Source organism: Dreissena polymorpha, chromosome 7 (genome assembly GCF_020536995.1).
Source record: "Dreissena polymorpha isolate Duluth1 chromosome 7, UMN_Dpol_1.0, whole genome shotgun sequence".
NCBI lineage: Eukaryota > Metazoa > Mollusca > Bivalvia > Myida > Dreissenidae > Dreissena > Dreissena polymorpha.
Genome location: NC_068361.1, coordinates 75,804,151 through 75,822,658, shown reverse-complemented (window position 1 = coordinate 75,822,658; position 18,508 = coordinate 75,804,151). Strand labels below are relative to the sequence as shown.

Below are 18,508 nucleotides of genomic sequence, written 5' to 3'. Positions count from 1 at the left end.
CGTGCAGAATAAATCGCCGCTTTGTGTAAACGACCCATCGACAGGTTTCAATAATATTAACCATTATCAAAGATACGTTTGTGATCAAAATGCGCGCTCTTTTGACTGCTATCACAAATTGAAGAGCGAATGGTTTGAAGTGTTCAAATATGCAATATCAGTGATGATCTAGACGTGGCAGTTCGCTCTAGACGAGTTTGGTATTTAAATGGATGTTTTATCTTTTTAAATGATAACATGTTAGACTGGGTAAACACATATTACACAAAGTTTATAAACATAAGTTCTTGTTGTTCTTTTTTAGAAAAAAACCCACAAGAAACAATTAAGACCCGTTGCATTTATCAACGTTTTGAGATTTACATTCTTTATATTCTACGTATAATTTTACACATATACTCGTAATATAAGCATATATTTTGTATCATTAACGGATACATATTATTACATTCTTTGTTGAATTTTTACAAATAATATTTTTAAATCGGACCGTTTCTATTTAAACACATTTATTGCCAAAACCAAGACTAATAGTAAGAACGTTGAGCTTCAAACAAACAACATTGAATTGTTGAATGATATCCGTAAAATAACCCGTCGCTTCAGGTATCACTCGACCGTACAAGTACTGTACCAATTAGGATGTCATTGGACCTGTAAGTATGATGGCGAATGGTGGTGGCCATTTTTGGTGGTTATGTTGATGAATAGAAAAGTATCGTGTCCGGTAAAGCACACACAAACACGACCATTATGACTGCTCTATGGGACTTGACATTAATACGTGTGGTTTGTCGCTTTTTGTGGGGAATTAGTTCGTTTGGAATGCGATTTCAACAAAAGTGTACATGTGTTAATATACGAATCGACAAATAATGTAGTTGAGAATCAACTTGAAATACGGTAGTAAACCTTTGCAAACACGATATGCTCTTTATTTATAAAACGTTTCGAGAATTATCGATTAATCATATTTCATATAGTATCCAGTGCCGTGCTTTTGGACTTAATCCCATGCAAGTATTATATAGTTTCGCCCGTTATTTGGAGCCCATGACATTATTATACGACGAATTTTATGAGTATTTGAATATTCTATAGTTAAAAAGCATGTTTTTACTAGTTCATGAATATGAGCTGGGTGTTGATTTTTTTTAAATTCGTTCCGATAAATTCGTTAAGATCTACTTGTATTTCTCAAGTGTACGTATACAATAACTGAATTCCTGAAATGTTCGGTAAACTACATACTTTAGCATACATAAATGGTTTTGTTGATATATTGGATAAGCGCCCTGGAAATGTTTGGGTGTTAATCAAGCAGTCATTCTTTTATGTGAGCAATTATAACACATGTAAGCTTGTTTGATATAAGTAGAAAATTAAAATACTACGTGCCTTTAATTTGTGGTTTCTTGTGCACGAACAAACACCAATTTAAATACATGTTTGATTAAGTATCATATTTCTTAATAGCTCTTAAATGTCAGTTTGATGACATACACGTACTCTTTTCCTCATTTTATATTTAAACGTTGGCATATATGTGATACAGTACTTATATTTTCGGGAAGCCTCATATGAGAAGAGCATGTTAAAGTCTTCATAATAATTCCCTTCCTTTGTACGATTGTACTTCCGTCCGCAATATAGACTCCGTAACATAACATAGTCTGATCTAAATTTCATATACCACTTTAAAGGATTTTCATGAAATTTAGCTCAACTGGTGATGTCACTGAGTCTTTGTTCAGAAGGCATTTGTCATGCATGAAAATATCCAGGTGAAGTCAGGGTAACGCTTAAAAACTCCAAAGATAGAGTCTTCAGATTCGTACTCTCTATTCGTATTTCCTGTGATTAATCTTACAAGGACTTACATAAAAGTACGCCCATAGTTAAGTTTAAAAGACGATTTGCAGAACGCATAAGCCAGCCGGTTCTAGATTTAGTAGGCACATGAAACTCAAATATTTGGGCATCAAATCCGATTACGCTCCATGTCGTCAGTGTCTTTGTAAATATTTTTGTATGGAGCTTAATTCAAAGTTTTGATTATTGAGGCCATGTGTAGAATGCATGACATTCACACCAACTCTTGGTCACACTTTATAGTGTGTTACTTTATTTTCATGTCGTCTTCGTATATGCCCTATGTTTTTATTAAACGTATCGCATATTTTAATAACATTTAAGTCATATGCTGAAGACATACGTCGATCACGCCACGTCAAGGTATTGGTCATATTTGAAGGTGAAAATATTCACGTTGTGTCAAATAGATTTCCTTTGATTTACATCGTTTTTGATAAGACATTCACCGATGATGAATGAACTACTACTGTTTTCAACATTAATTGACGATTACGAATGTACCACTCGAAAATAGTTCAACAACTTCCTTGTTTGTTAATATTTACTGACTGATTGAATCAGAAGAGTTTTCGAAATTGATTGAGGATAAAATAAGCGTCATCGAGATAAAATATCGCAAACACTTGAGCAAAACACTCATACATGGAGAAGAAAACGACACTTGACGCACTTGAATATATATATACTATTTGAATTGCATATCATTGCCACATGGTGTATTTTCTTAAAGATGTACAAAACACCTGATGAAGACGGGGATTACAATTTAATAGATTGAATAACATTTAGTTAAAAAGTCCAAAGAAATGTAAAATTGTAAACATGGGCTACACAGTTATGAAAATTTATAACTAAGAAATTATAAATCAAGTACCAACGTATTTTCTTTACAAATATATATTACTTATTAATTGAGCTATTCATGTTTCTTATATGCCGTAAGGTAATTATCGCATGCATTCTTAGTAGATCTTAATTTGAGATAGGTATCATCAAGGCTCTCTAACGTTTATTTCGCATGTTTATTAAATAAAGCGATTTTTCTGTTATTTAAAAAAAGACAATTCTATTCCCTGTTGGATATTCTGTCAAAAGAAAATGATATAGAATGTATTGAAAAATAAAAGCAAAATGTATCAGCAAAATTAAATAACATATTTTACAGCAGCATTAACATACAAATGATAATAAATTTAATAGACATAAATACTCACTATGCATGTGATAATGGATAGTGCAAGACAAATAAAAGTACAATAAATACACACATCCGAGGTTTGTTTAACGTAAGGCTTAACAACAACACACCGTTTTCTGCTTTTTATAATCGCACACTTATTCTTCGCATATTTTGGAAACATATTGTTAGCATCTGTATGGGAGTTGATATTACATACATTCACACCTCCAATCGAGCGCCAACTATCACGGACATTCAAGAAATCGGATTGATAACTCGATCTGTGGTTTCGTGTAGACAACGACGCGTAACATATGTTATCGTGTTTTTTCTTACGTTACAGATCCGAAAAGTTTAATACAAAACAACTATGTAAATAGGATGCTGCCGATTAAATATGGCAAGCGTCTTAATTTATGTTACATAACCGTTTACCAACGCTTTAAATGCGTAATAGACACTACCTTCATATACGAATATGTTTTGATAGCATTATATTATTGTACTCCGATAAACTCATTTAACTACTTAACGATCAATTGATTCATCATTAAACGACCAAATGCAAATTGAATGCCCTCTATACCTTAAGCAACATTTATCGGTATTGTTTACATTTAAACAATCAATTTAAACATATTTTCAAAATATAATTGACATGGGCTAACTCCACTGTAACCTAAAGAATACTAGTAGTGCGGTTCTTTGAATTGTGTATACATCATGCAATCAGAGGACCTGCCTCATTGGTGTTATCCAGAAATTCTATGGAGTTTTTAGATGTGCTCGCTGAAACAACAGCATGTCGAAATTAACGCAGATAACAAGTTAAGTTTTAATATGTTTGAGAACATCAGATATTTTCTATCAAGGGACCTCACTGTATGGCGCTACTTGTCGTAAATCAATAACTGATTTGCAAAAACGACGTTTCATTTCCTCAGGTTTAGATTGATCCACTTAAAAATCATTATTTCACAAAATAATGGCATTTATTTCATTTGCGTGTGAGAATTATGGAATTAAGAGCAGAATGGTAATGACCTGTCAAAACATCCGTAAAATCTAGGTCTCTCCATTTTATCGCGCTATCATTACAAAAGGACAATTGTTCAAGTATAGTAGGCAACCATGCCATACACATTTTAATGGTGCAAATAAGATAGTATTTTATCAATTTATACATTTTAAAATCTTTTTTGTTTCAAAAATTGTAATATTATTCAGAATTTATTTTTGCACATAGAATTTATCTTTGTTTTCAATCATTATAAAGTAAACACATTTATTTGCAATGTGGACACATAATTTCAGTATCTCGACTGATAACTCTGACACTTGAGAATTATTTCAAATTTGTCCAATGTGAAAATTTGTCACACTTTCCCCTTGTCACCAATTACATGCATGGGGACGTGTTGGGAATTTAGGAGCGAACGCGAGATTGCCTTCGGGCAGTGTCGGAAGCACGACGTAGTTCTCATGAGCTGCCAGAAGATAATCTCGTGTTCGCTCATATATGTTTGAATATCGTCGCCGGAAATTCACATGGAATATATTGTCACAAAAATATATTCCAGCATTATATATCTCGTTTAATCAATCTTACCAGAACATATCTAACGTTGAAATTGTGGCTTTTGGTATAAAGATAACTGATTTTGTATGTGCTAATGAGGCTTTAAAAGTTTAGAGAAATGCGAACTACTCTTTACATGTTCATGCGAACTTAGATACAAATTTTTGTCAAGTTACAATTACGCATTACCGGTAAATTCCATCCCAAAGATTTTCGGGACGAGAGCTGGGTCAGTATATCGGCAGGGGTAGACGGAATGTACTATCAATAATCGCCTTATGATGGTAACTTAGTATTGCTTTCAAGATATCAAACTACATTAATTTTGGGAAGGAAGGAATGAAAACGTATCGGTAAATGTCATTGGTCTTGTATTGTGAGACAAGACTACCTAAATAGTATATTATATATGATAGAAGGAATATCGTTTAATTATCTACCAACACATGTGTGAAGAACGCGGTCAGTCTGTCTGAAAGTTTTTCCTGCAATCCAGAATAGACTACCGACATTTGCCAGTTTGCTATAAATGACTTAAATTTTCTATCGGAAAATATTGTGGTTTGATGTTTAATTTACAAGACGCAATGAGATATTTAAAGACCCGCGTCATGCGAAAATGGGTTTTATGCATCGTCCTTCCAGCGTAGCTACAGCCCAGTCTGCGCTTCCTCGCATTCTTGTCCGGAAAAAAAACATACTAAGGAGGATACTCAGGAGATACCACAAAACCGTGCGTGCTTTTTTTAGCGTCAAGCGTAGCTCCTGGCCCGAATGCGCAAGTGCTCAGGCTGGACTTGAGCTACGCTGGCCGCATATGCAATAAGACCAATTTTCGCATGACGCGGATGTAACAGTGTTATTTTAATTTGTGGAAAGAAGACTGCGTTTTAATCAAATGCAAACCATTTGCTTAGATGACAAAGAAATTATGTATTCATAATAATCCACGTGAGGACTAATATGATGTGATCTCACGTGGTAAGTTTTCTATCTACGACCACTAATATGTGGTTTTATATACCGATTACTAACAAACATTTAATGCGGTTGATATGCGACTATTAAATTTTAAAAAACACAACAATACTTCAACCTTTTTTAAATTTAATGAATTAGCGACTTAAATTTTCTACCTTTATTTCAAAGTCAAGATATACATACGTCGATTATATTTTTTAAAGATATTTCTTTTTTAATTTGCGCTCAATAAGATAGGTAAAACATCTTCAAGATAATTATCAAGTCGTTTAAAAACACTCTATTTAAATATTGAACGTATGGTAAGCGACATTGACTTGCCTGATAAACAGCGATCGGGTTGATATGTTGACATTTGCAGATAATACAATTATGTATAAAAAGCAATGTCTGCGAAGAATGTATAATTATAGATTTTCTCCAAAGCTATTGTCTAGGTGACATACATGAGCTAGAAGAATGTTTCCGACAGTAATCGTCTTCGTGGTTCTATCAAGTGCAGTGAAGTTTTTTTTTTTTTCATTATGCGTTGAACTTAATCGTCGTTCGTTTGAAACAATTACTTTTCAGTCTTCCTGATAAAATAAAAAATATACATTAATTAATACTTAAGTCCTCAAACAACATGTTATTATGGTTTAACATTAGATGATAGTATAATAAGATAACAATGAGTTATTGTTGCTGCATTTTACAATGTTCAAGTAGCAGTGTGTTTACCTGAATCTTTTCACTGTTTTGTTTTCGTCATATTTCTTACTTACTGGGCATTCACAACCAACCACTGCTACACATTTATCTATCTATAGATCTTCCAATTATGTTAGCTACTAATAATAAGAAAAACATTCAACTTGTTTTAAAATGCACAAATATTTTCGTGTTATATTTAAGATTATTTTGTAATTTTAATGCAGATTTAAAATTCTTTTGAAACGTTGAATATATCATTGCGTAACATGTAAATTATATTGTTACGTATGTATTTCTCCAATTAAATGGAATATATATTTAACAAATTTGATTCTAATCGCAAATGCTTAATGAATCTTTTGATTTCTATAGGATTAAAACAGGGTAAGCCATTATCACCTTTATTAGTTTTTGTATTCATTAATGACATTTATGATTGTATTGATATTAATAATTTAACAGAAAAAGAGATTCGTTTATTATCTATTTAAATGTTGTTACTTGGTGATGATATTGCATTATTTACTATGAATCCAGAAAGTCTACAATTACAATTAAATTCTATAACTAACCTCATATGAGAACCGTTTTTTTTTAAGTTTACAAATAATACACCAACTTTAGCTTTCGACTTTGGTATGTGATATTGTAAATTTAACAACAGCTGAAATTATAATCATTACGATTGTTTTTGTTTATATATTTATCCATCATTACATATTTTGTAAATCATGCAACTCTTTCCATGTTAAACATGCTTTGTTATTATTGTATAACTATGTTGTTTGAATCTTCGATATCGGAGGAAATAAAGAATAAAGTAAAGTATGTATAGATTGACTATAAATCAACAAGCCAAGCTCTTGAAATTGTTGATGAATTCTGCTAAACAAGCTTAAAAGCTTGCAATTATTTATGTCCATTTTTAGTAAAGTGAAGCTTAGCACTAAAACAAAACTCACTCTATTTGACTTCCTAGTTGTTCCAATTATTCTCTATGATCTGAAATATGGGGATTTTTCAAGATTAAAGGAGTAGATTAACTTAATTTTAAATTTTGTAAAACTAGTGTTGGTGTGTGCTTACAGACCTCTAATGCTGCTGTTTGGGTAAAATCGGCAGATTTCATCTTTCTACTATATGTAAACAACGTGCCTACAGTTATTGGGTGTAAATTAAGCAAAACCCGGGCCTTTGATACACACTGTTTACAACGAACAATGAAATCTTTACAATGAGAATAATACTAATAACATAAATATGTGGTGTGCATTTGTAAAACAACAATTAGATCAACTAGGGCATGGAATATTTTACAATAATTTAAATGACAACTGTGATTATTCTAATGTAATTTACCAGAGAATGAAAGTTTATACAAAACTGGCACGATACAATTTATAACCAACCGAAATTAGAATACTACATAACGTTTAAGACTGAATTCGCTTATGAAAAATATTTAGATTGCCTTAATAATTGAAATAATAAAAACATAATTATACAGATTTAGACTTAGCGCTCATAAATTAGAAATAGAAACTGGTAGATATAATATCATACCCAGAGATGAACGTAAATGTAAACAATGTACAGCAAACATTGTTGAATCGGTATATCACTACTTTCTTACTTGCTCCATCTATAAATATCTACGAACAAAGTAGTATATTTGATCTAACTGGCAAAACTTAGATAATTATAAAAAATATACTACCTTGTAAAAATACTCCAGTAATTAACAATGCTGCCAGATTAATTACTGATGCAATAAAACTCTGTGAGAAAAAAATAGAAGTATTTGCTGCTTCTTCAATAAATATTGTATGAAACAGTTAATATATTGTTTATTAATTTCTTGTTTCATCTTACTTAGCTGTCAATACATTTACTTTTGTAAATGCTGTTTGAACACTTTAGATAGTAATTTATGAATATGACTTTGTATATTCAGTGAATTGTACTGATGCACTTTGACTATAATTAATAAACTTCTGTGTAAATGGTCAAAGGCATTTTGCCGATGTTTCACCTAAACAATTTGCAATTAATCAGTTATTGTTCGAATCATATGAATTTAACATCATGTTTGAGTATATCATATTGTAATAATGAAGCACATAGATGTGCAAAAATACATACCTTCTCCAGTTGCTATTCATTCCGATTGTCTCGTTTGGTGTGGGCAAAATCTAAATATACACGCATGTTTTTATAATAGCCCATAATACATCGATGCCTGTAAATAGCATTGTTCATGGACACTGAGATACTTTTCTAATGCTGCACGCACAGGGAGAATGTCTGTCGTAACCATTGTCAAACTTGAATATATGTTTATTTACAGTATACATTTTGATTTTTAAATGTACATGTTATCATGTGACTATAGTATGTGCAATCTCACGATGGGACGCTTTAGCATTTGGGTTAGAGATCGTGAAACATACCATTTAAGCGGTTTTGATCCAAATATTACTTCCAGCAAAATTGTTGTGTTTTTTATTTTATTTAATGTTTTTCTTGTGTAAAAACCATTTAAAATAATTAAAACAAAAGTAAAAAACATCGAGTTTCATCATTTACACATGCATAAAGATAAAACCACACCAACTCTATGTGTTAAAGCGTCTTCTCGTTAAGAATGAATGATATTATCATGAGCTTGCACACAATCTAGTCAAAAATCAAAAGTAAAATTTGTAATCAAACTATTTTCTCATAACTAAGATATTCAAGTTTGAAAAGTGGTTCGTTAGACAAAGCCAATCCTGGCCAAGTATACATATCGGTAGTATCAACGTTCGAAAAAAAGCAACGTAATCGTGCGCACAATTGGTTGGTTACTTTTTGTTGTAAACGTACATTAAATTACGCGGAATATGTATGGCTACATAACGGGAACCATACGGTTGCAGCAGGATACGCAATTTCAGGTAAATATAAACACGGATTTTTCTCGATCACCGCGCGACAACTACACGATAAGATATAGCTCAGCTGCAGTTTTGACGCTTGGCAGCAGCATGGCCCTTTGTTTACAACACACTTCCTTTGCATGTGCTGTGAGGAGGTAGAACATTACTGAGTCAGGTAACCATCACGCGACCACCATGCGGCGATCGTGGGGATTTGTCATCACCTCTCATGCTACCAAAATTCAATACAAACGAAATAACGGACTTCATATGGACGGGGTCTAGAGCATTAAAATAAAAGTTTGTAAGACCTAATACGAGGTATTATCAATCAGCGACCTGTCAAAATGGCGACATAACCAAAGACGTGTTCCCAAGTATCAATAAGTAGGACTTATCAATCTGTACGTATTGATAATTATTTAAATGCAATAGCACCTCAACAATTTTAATCGAACAGACATTAATACTATCACCATAAAAGCTATCAACTCAACTTCTGCATAATTCAGACAAGTAAATATTCGAGACCCACTTAAGATTTTTAAATAAGTACGCATAAATAACCTAAGCAGCCATGACGATATCCTCCAGATTAATAAGGATCCTCATTGTGTGTACACTTGATGCCGTCAGGTGACCCACCACACTGCTGTTGCCTTGAGACGCATTGATTGATGTCAATATGGCTGCAAGCTGAGTGAAAACATATATGGAAATCATTGTGTTAAAATAATAACACAAAAAATAAAAAATTATAGTTTATACACGGGCATTTTACTGTTGATGTGGCACTAAAATAAAATAGCACTTTAATGTTATTGGTTTAATTAATTGAAGAGCATGCCTAGTTTCAAAACCGACAAGTAAAGTAAAGTGCACACATTTTTAGCATTATTTAACAAACAAATAAATAATACTTATGACAAAATACACTTAACATATATATAATCTTCGGTGTTTTATATCAAATAGCAAACAAAACTAGTAAATATGTACATAACTTCGCATCAATAACCCGACCTCCAGATTGGACAATGGGCAGTGATCGTTCGAAAATGCGTGATTGTAAAAACAATATTCGCCACAACTTCGACAATCCCGTACAATGTTTATTACTCTGATCAAACATTCTCTCCCACCCCGCAGGGTTAAGAACAACCTGACCATTCTGAATCATAGCCAGAACTGTAGCTTCAACCCTCGTAGAGACAATTTCCGCAGTTGTATCTTCGTTCGTGCTTTCGAACTAAAACATGTTCATATTATGCGTTTCATTATAACCAACCATTAACCTCACATATTAGTTGGGTCTTATACGAAATTAAATTTTCTTATTATTAGGGCAACGTTGTTTAATATTTATTTAACCAGCAGATCTTAATATACAGCGAATACATGTAATTGTATTGCTTACATTTACATAATTTATGTGTTAGTTCGAGTATGCATTAATAAATTGTTTACATGTCTTCAACACTGACATGAAATTCAAAAAAAAAAAAATGAATATGATGAATAAACATTGTTTTTGCTTTATCATTTATCCTCACTAATCCTCTTGCTTGAATGTTTAGCCATACAGTATTAAATGCAAGTTTACAGACTACATTCCTTTCGTCTACTCGTAAAGTAAACAAACATCAATTTAACCAATTAAAGTCAGAGTAAGAAATTATGTAAATATTCATAAAGGTCTACAAAATACTTAGGTATTGTGTTATCTTCATAGTCAATTATGAGTCTTTTCTTCAAATAAAAAAAAACAATATTAGTTATTGTTATTCTTTATTAGTCGAAAAATTAACAAGATGGACGAAATGAGAGCCATACAACCGAGCGTTAGGAATCAATATTTAGTTGATTGTAAAATATAAGCCATATACATGTTCAAATGACAATATCTTTCGGCAAAGGTTGAGCTTTTTACAGTGGCATCTCCAATGACACATATCATAACAAATTGTGATATATGCTTACGGGTTATTAAAGTATTAAGAATGGCATAGAATAATACCTGAATAATTATCTATTATGTATTCTGGTACGTGCGTATGGAAGGTCAAGTGAAATGCTCCATGTTGCCAACCTTGTGGATATAAAGCTTGCATGCATCCAAAAAACTTTAACGTCAGGAAATGCGAATTTATGCATGTACCTTAACGTTGTTTGATAATGTTATGACGATTCTGCTTTATAGTTCGTACATTACATATTTGTATATGTTTCACACTTTATAAGCTTTTTTTGGTAACAATTCCTAACCAGCAAATTGATGAGTCAACGATTTTGGCGTCTGTAGATAAGAGAAAGAATTCACAGTGTATGAACATGTGTTCAGAAATAGCATGTAACTTCTCTATACAAAGCGGACCAATAAATAGAGAAATATTGGTTTTTGTCGGGAAAGCGAAAGCCAGTGAACTTTAAAACTGAGAATTAGGCGTGCTAAAGCGAACCCATATTTGTTTTCTTGCGGACCCGGATAAGATTTGTCGTCGTGACACCTACCGTATATTCTGTTTCTACTAATTTGGTGTCTGAAATGATTTTCTAGAATTTTTTAGTTTATAAATTTTATGTTTAATACTGTATTCATTTATGCTTCTATGCCAAACAATATAAGACTGACATTAGAAATAAAATATGGTATACTTTCCTAAAAATACTTCATGGAGTTCACTTGTACGAAGATAAGAAACATATAAATATAAAATATATACTAATAGATGATATAATGGCTCACCTTGATAGAAATGCATGCAACGTTTCCTTGTCAAGGAAAAGGGGATTTTAGACACCTTTTTGTTGTTTAGTTTTTATAAAGCAACATTCATCACTTCGTCGTAAAATCGTCTCCAGAACTTAGCATAAAATCTATATAACATGACGTTATTGGAACCCCGTCAGTTCAACCAGTTTACAAAGAAGTCCATTGAGGTGTTGGGATTTAAAGGCAATTCCCCTGCACAGTGTTTTGTATGTGTATGTTATATGAAAGAATAAATTTGTGAACATATAGATACACGGTGTAATTAGATTTTTTAAGCAAATCACACAGGTGATAATTATTTTTAATGTATTTCAATTGTATAACATTTATTCGGATTTGGTAATACGATAAAGTGATGGGTAAAGAAAATTAATAAATATGATATCTTAAATTAAATGTGATGTTAGGATAAAGGCTTCATTCATTTGTGAGTATATTCCACTGAAAGTTATTTAAAATGCGATTATTGTTCATGAATACATCATTTCATTGACTTTGGCAGTTTACTCCACAAAAGTATATTTACAAATAATAAAAATCGATGATATTGTGTTTTGACATGAAAATTTCTGGAGAGGTTTCTGACGACTATTTTATGAATGCCATGTGCGGATAGCCAACTCATCATGAAAGTCGGGCAACTGTTACATAAAGAAACATTGTTCAATTAAACGTCCGTTTATTTTAATACTATTTACTTTTCCTGATAAGATGATATTTACGTCGTTCTCCATTTTGTATATTTTTGCTGATTTTAAACTTCTGATAAATAACTTAGTTATTTTAGTTTAAAGTGTTAGATACAATTTGAACATCCTAATAAAGTGCATAATATATTTAAATATTTATTTTAAATGCATGTACAAACAAAATTTAAACTATCCAATAAAACAAATTTATTGTCAAGTCAGTCCTGAAATAGCCAATCATATTCAATGATGCGTATAAAATTGTATTTTAAATGTTTTAACAGTCGGTTTTCAAATTAAAACCAAACGCACGTGATTAATTAACTTCACTTGAAATAAACGCTTTATAAAGCGTTGTCATTTATAGCAATTTGTACCATTATACAATATACAAGTATCTGTTGAATTGTGAATGTAAATGCACCAAAATGTTTATTGACTGATTAAGATCAATATAATTCAAATGAGACTTATTTTCAATATGATTCTTAATAAGAACCATTATTTGATGTTGAAAAACATTTGACATCATTCTTATATGTCTTCTTCCGTGTTTTCTCATCGAAATAAGTTTTAGGGGAGCCCACATTTAATATATCTAATAGTTTAATATATACTTTGATATATGTATGATTTACACGTCGGGAAATTAGTTTAATAAAAATTGCAAGATTAAGTAAGTGGTAGACAGAAGATTTTCTTTTAATTTTAAACGTTCACTACCAAACGGTCAAACATCTTTTAGATACGATTCAAGTGCTTTCAAATCAAACGTGTGGTAAGTATTATTACCTACGCAATAACAGTCAGCACAGTAATGTATAAATAAATTTGTCCAAAGATAAGTACATAGAAATAAAAAAGGTATTTCGAGTTAGTGTTTTATTTCGTACAACCAATCAAAGATTTAGTTCAATATAAAACTCTTTCGTCTTCAATGAAGTAAATGCTGATTTGTTTTATAATGGGCATTATCTTAAATCGTCATCAAATGCTGGGCTAGCTGAGGGCTGAGCATCACACGTTCGGAAACTTTTGCAAGTATCAGTATTTAATGACGTGTAGTTATATCGAGAATATGTGAATGTTAACAGCTTTATTGTCAGCTCAATTAAGCTACGAGTTACAAAGGTAAGGTAAACATCGTTTGAATTAAATATAATAGCTGCACATAACACGATCTACTTAAGATTGAAAACGTGTGATATTAACTTACTTTAAAAGCACCGAAACGAATTAAATTAATTCAAAAACGCGAATAATCAGGTAATTGGACCGAACTCCAGGAAGTATTTTAAGTAACTGATTTATCACAAACCTCTTATCTAGGTTTATACGTTTATACGATTGAATAGTCTTCCTGGTTATATCAAGTGCATGGATAATTTATTTTCCATAATGCGTCAAACACAATCTTTTTCAATTTTAAACGAGTGTTGTCCAAACTTCCTGATGATAATCTGAAAACAGCATCGAGGAATACTTTAGTCTGCGTGCTATCGTTGTTTGAGATAATTTGCTATAAGTATTAGACACAATTTAACATATTGTTTGTATCGGAAACTTTTAAGAGGTCATTATCCCTGATCATTTATGTCACACATGTTAAAGCAAGATACATCAGTTTTTCCTCTTTGTTTTTCAAGTAGTTAACATAAATTGATGGACTCGTTGAGAGAAATATACTTATGCAAATATACCGTACTATGAATAAAATAAATGTATCTTCTCTGTTATTAACCCGTGGGTATAAATATAAGAATATCTTAAAACAATCTCGAGTGTATATGTTAATTTAAATAAACATAACATTTCTGGTTAGAGATACAAGTCACGGTTAAAATCCGTCAGACAAAATATCGTATCAAATTGTATAATTTAAACGCTCCGTATGTGTACGCATGTTTAACAATGTAAATATACATAGACATTAACAACGCTGTATAGTCATGTGAAGTATGATATAATGATAATTTTAATTATGTTTGTATCATCAATCGGAAAGAACTATCGATAATGGCAAAGTACAACACCCGCAACGTGATCGCTCGGCATCAGCACGATTGTGGTACATGTATTGTAACTTTGTAGAAGGATAATCATACGATATCCGTTATTACGCGAATATTGCACGATCATCGAGTAGCACTAAAAGCTTTAATTTGGCTCGGTTGCCGTACTGATTTGTCAGCGAAAAAGCCACCCCAAGAAAGTCAGACAATCAAAACATGAAAAACATACAGTCAAAAAGATATATATATATATATATATATATATATATATATATATATATATATATATAAAATTTATTTCGATTTTGTGTTACATGTGATTATAAGCCTATGTAATAAATGTCAAAACAAATATAAATAATTCCTTACGTTGAAAATAAGCCTAAGGCAAGTGTTCAATATAATTGATAGATTAGTTACACTGGCACTAAACAATCGTACAATAGTAACCACATGGAATCAATTGAAGTTTAACCGCTAAATGGTGGTGCAAAAAGCTAAGAGCGATAATGGTCTGTTGTTTTCCTTGAGGGGAGTCTGCTATTCCTATTTAAAGAGGGATTCAAAAATTGCTATTTAAATACTCGGACATCGGCGATGTAAATGGTTGCGTCATCGCGAAACGAAAGTTTAAAATATGTTTGATGATATAAGTTATATTTTTCGAGTAAATACTCGTTTAATTTTTGGAAAACATAAATACTCGGTGATCCTTATATTTGATCCTAATACCGTGACTAAACCAAATGTGTTTGGTAAATCACACGTTTTAACGCACCGAGTCCCAGTGATGTGATTGAAATTTAGCAACATGCGAACATTGATTATTTCTGTGTTTAATTTGTGTTTACTCTGCAATTTGTATAAGTATCGAACGCGATAATTCATTATCTGATTACTTGAAACTCAATTAATAGCTGCAAAGTATTTATAAGTAATACAATAATATAAATAATCCTTACAATTTAAAATCTGCTATAATTTCTAATACTACATTCTGAAAAGTGAACGAGGAAGAGTAAATCTTCAAATGTTGTTCCTTAATGGGTTTACATTTTAAGTCATTCCATGTTTTGAAAATAAAAGTACTCATTTAAGAGCGGCTCTATGTCCGAGCACTTGCATGTTTAACGCGATATAGCTTTAATATCATCGTTAACATAAAAATCATCAAGTAAATACAAACCTAATACTTGAACGCAGAGTGGTTTGAAAATGTTTTACGCATGCTTGTTATCACACTTTGGCGTTTTTTAAAGGTCTATGAAAGCGATGAGTCACATAGCAAATAAATCGTTATTTGTACAAACATTTGACAAGTATCGATATGATAACTTCAAGTCAAAATAAGTTTTCCCATCAACACAAATGCTTATCGCCTTGATATATCTACATAAAACGAAAAAGGTTTGAACAGTTCGGGTATATCTTAAGATACATACTTGAAAACTTCTTCTAAACAAGTCGAGAATGTGAATGCACTTTTTACCATTTTCCCGTAAAGATTAGGCAAGGTCAGCACAGTTGTCGTAAGTTACATTAACTTAATGTGTAAACAAACAGATCTTGCGTCAAAAAATAAACCCATTACGTATGCAGACACAGCAGGAGAAAATATATAGTTCTAATTTGAGTACCAATATGATCCATACATACAGCGACTTAAGTAAACGCATAAAAGAAGAAAAAGACCATTATATTAAATTATTTAATATATATGATTGATCCATATTTTTTTGTTAATTATATTCAAGCATCTTCACATTTGATGTTAATATAAGTCAAATTCCATTAGTATGAAATTGTATTGCAATTATCATAAGGGACCTGCTTTTATGTTTGTCAACTTGTCTTCCATAATGCAAAGATGCGTTGAGACACTTTACGTGTTTGTATAAACACGTGTTGTCCTTATCTCCTTCAAATAATCGTTCAATGATCTTCGTAAAAAATGGCTCGAATATTAAGGCGCTTGAGGCGATGCGATTATGTGATTATATTTTATCATTTTCGTTAATGCAAGTAGCAATTGAAAATAGTCTTACAACTTCCTTCTTTGTGTATATCACATATCAAGACTTATCAAGAACAGATAAAATTAGAAAAACTTGTATAAAATGACTAAGCGAAAAAAGATAAATCAATTCAGTTGGATGACAACAAGATTAAACAAAAGAGGTCAAATCCACAACATTTTCCTGGTGCAGATTGAATATGTAATTCATTTTAATATTTAGTCATTATTTGAACACATTATAACGGTATGTTGCAAAAACACCCCTTAACAAGAGATGTGTTCGTCAGAAACACAATGCCCCCTATTGCGCCGCTTTGAAATTAAAATATTTTTTTGACCTTTGACTTTGAAGGATGACCTTGACCTTGAACTTCCACCACTCAAAATGTGCAGCTTCATGAGAACGTCGCTTTGAAAAAAATCTTTTTTTTGAACTTTGACCTTGAAGGATGACCTTGACCTTGAACTTCTACCACTGAAAATGTGCAGCTTCATGAGATACACATGCATGCCAAATATCAAGTTTCTATCTTTAATAATTCAAAAGTTATGGCCAACGTTTAAGTTTTTTTTTCGGACGGACGGACAGACTGACATACACACTGACATACTGACTGACGGACAGTTCAACTGCTATATGCCACCCTAACGGGGACATAAAAAGTTCAATAAAGCATGTCAAAATAGTGTTCATAATATCACTGTCGTGTGGCGATTGTGTTTAAGACTGAAAAGGAACTGAAAAAATAACAAAACTGTGATTAATTATATGCTATAGCCAAAAGTTAAATGGAACAAGTGTTACGCATATGAAGCTGCAGAAGCATAAATATGCCCCACGTAATTTATGAAGATTACAGAGCATAAATTACAGTGCGAAACTTGTTTTCTTGATTAAATGTTTTCTTATACAAACCGGTTACGCATAGTGGAGAAATAAAAATGAGGTCAAATACAAAAGGTACGCCATTACAATCCACCGGTCGCTAACGTTCATATACAGAAATACACTTTCAAACGTTCAAATAATGAAGAAATTTTGTTTCGAAATATTCTTAACTTGCTAGAATGTATTTAAGGTGAACAAATTCAATAACAACGTAAGACGCTACATTTATTGGTAATATGAGCTTGATACAATTTGTCATGTGGGTTTCTTACTTTATTTGTACAATCATGACTTTTCCAACTTAACGTTGTGTGTCACTTAACCTTTAACTTAAGATATTGGCATGCGTGACACTTTGATTGACGTCCGTATGTTCAGTGTGATCCAAAAAAAAAAACAATTTTATTTAATCCTTTACGTTTTTGCTAAACAAATTATATAAACTTGCATTATTAAAGGAAATCAACAGTAATTGACAAACATTTTATATTTAATGTTGTTTATTTCTTAAATAAAAACAACATCAACTCACATATGCATGCCAATTTATCACGAAATCAATATCTCACGAAATATAGTTGTATCGTGATTTGATACAACCCTTTAGCATTTTACTCTCTTTTTTTCAATTAATCGACACTTCTGAATTTGCGACTTTATTAGTAACTCCCCATCACCATTTCACTTTTATTGTTGTATTAAACTTGACTTACTTCACGAATTACTTATAGTGCTTGTGTGAAGAGCTGGTGTTGTAACGTTTTACATTCAGTATTCTGCTAGTTTATATTAGTATTATTGCATACCCAGATGTTGTTCTCCTTTCTTCTGGATCCATTCATGTGCAGTTTGGATGTATTTTCCATGAAGCTAGAGTCGAAGTTTTCTTCAATAAGAAACAT

At 31.8% G+C, this 18,508-nt stretch overlaps 1 long non-coding RNA gene across 1 annotated transcript in view; it reads left to right on the top strand.

Moving 5' to 3' along the window:
• Window positions 1–18,508, top strand: part of LOC127838190 (uncharacterized) — a 451,449-nt gene that overhangs the window by 328,472 nt on the left and 104,469 nt on the right. The window lies entirely within an intron of this gene.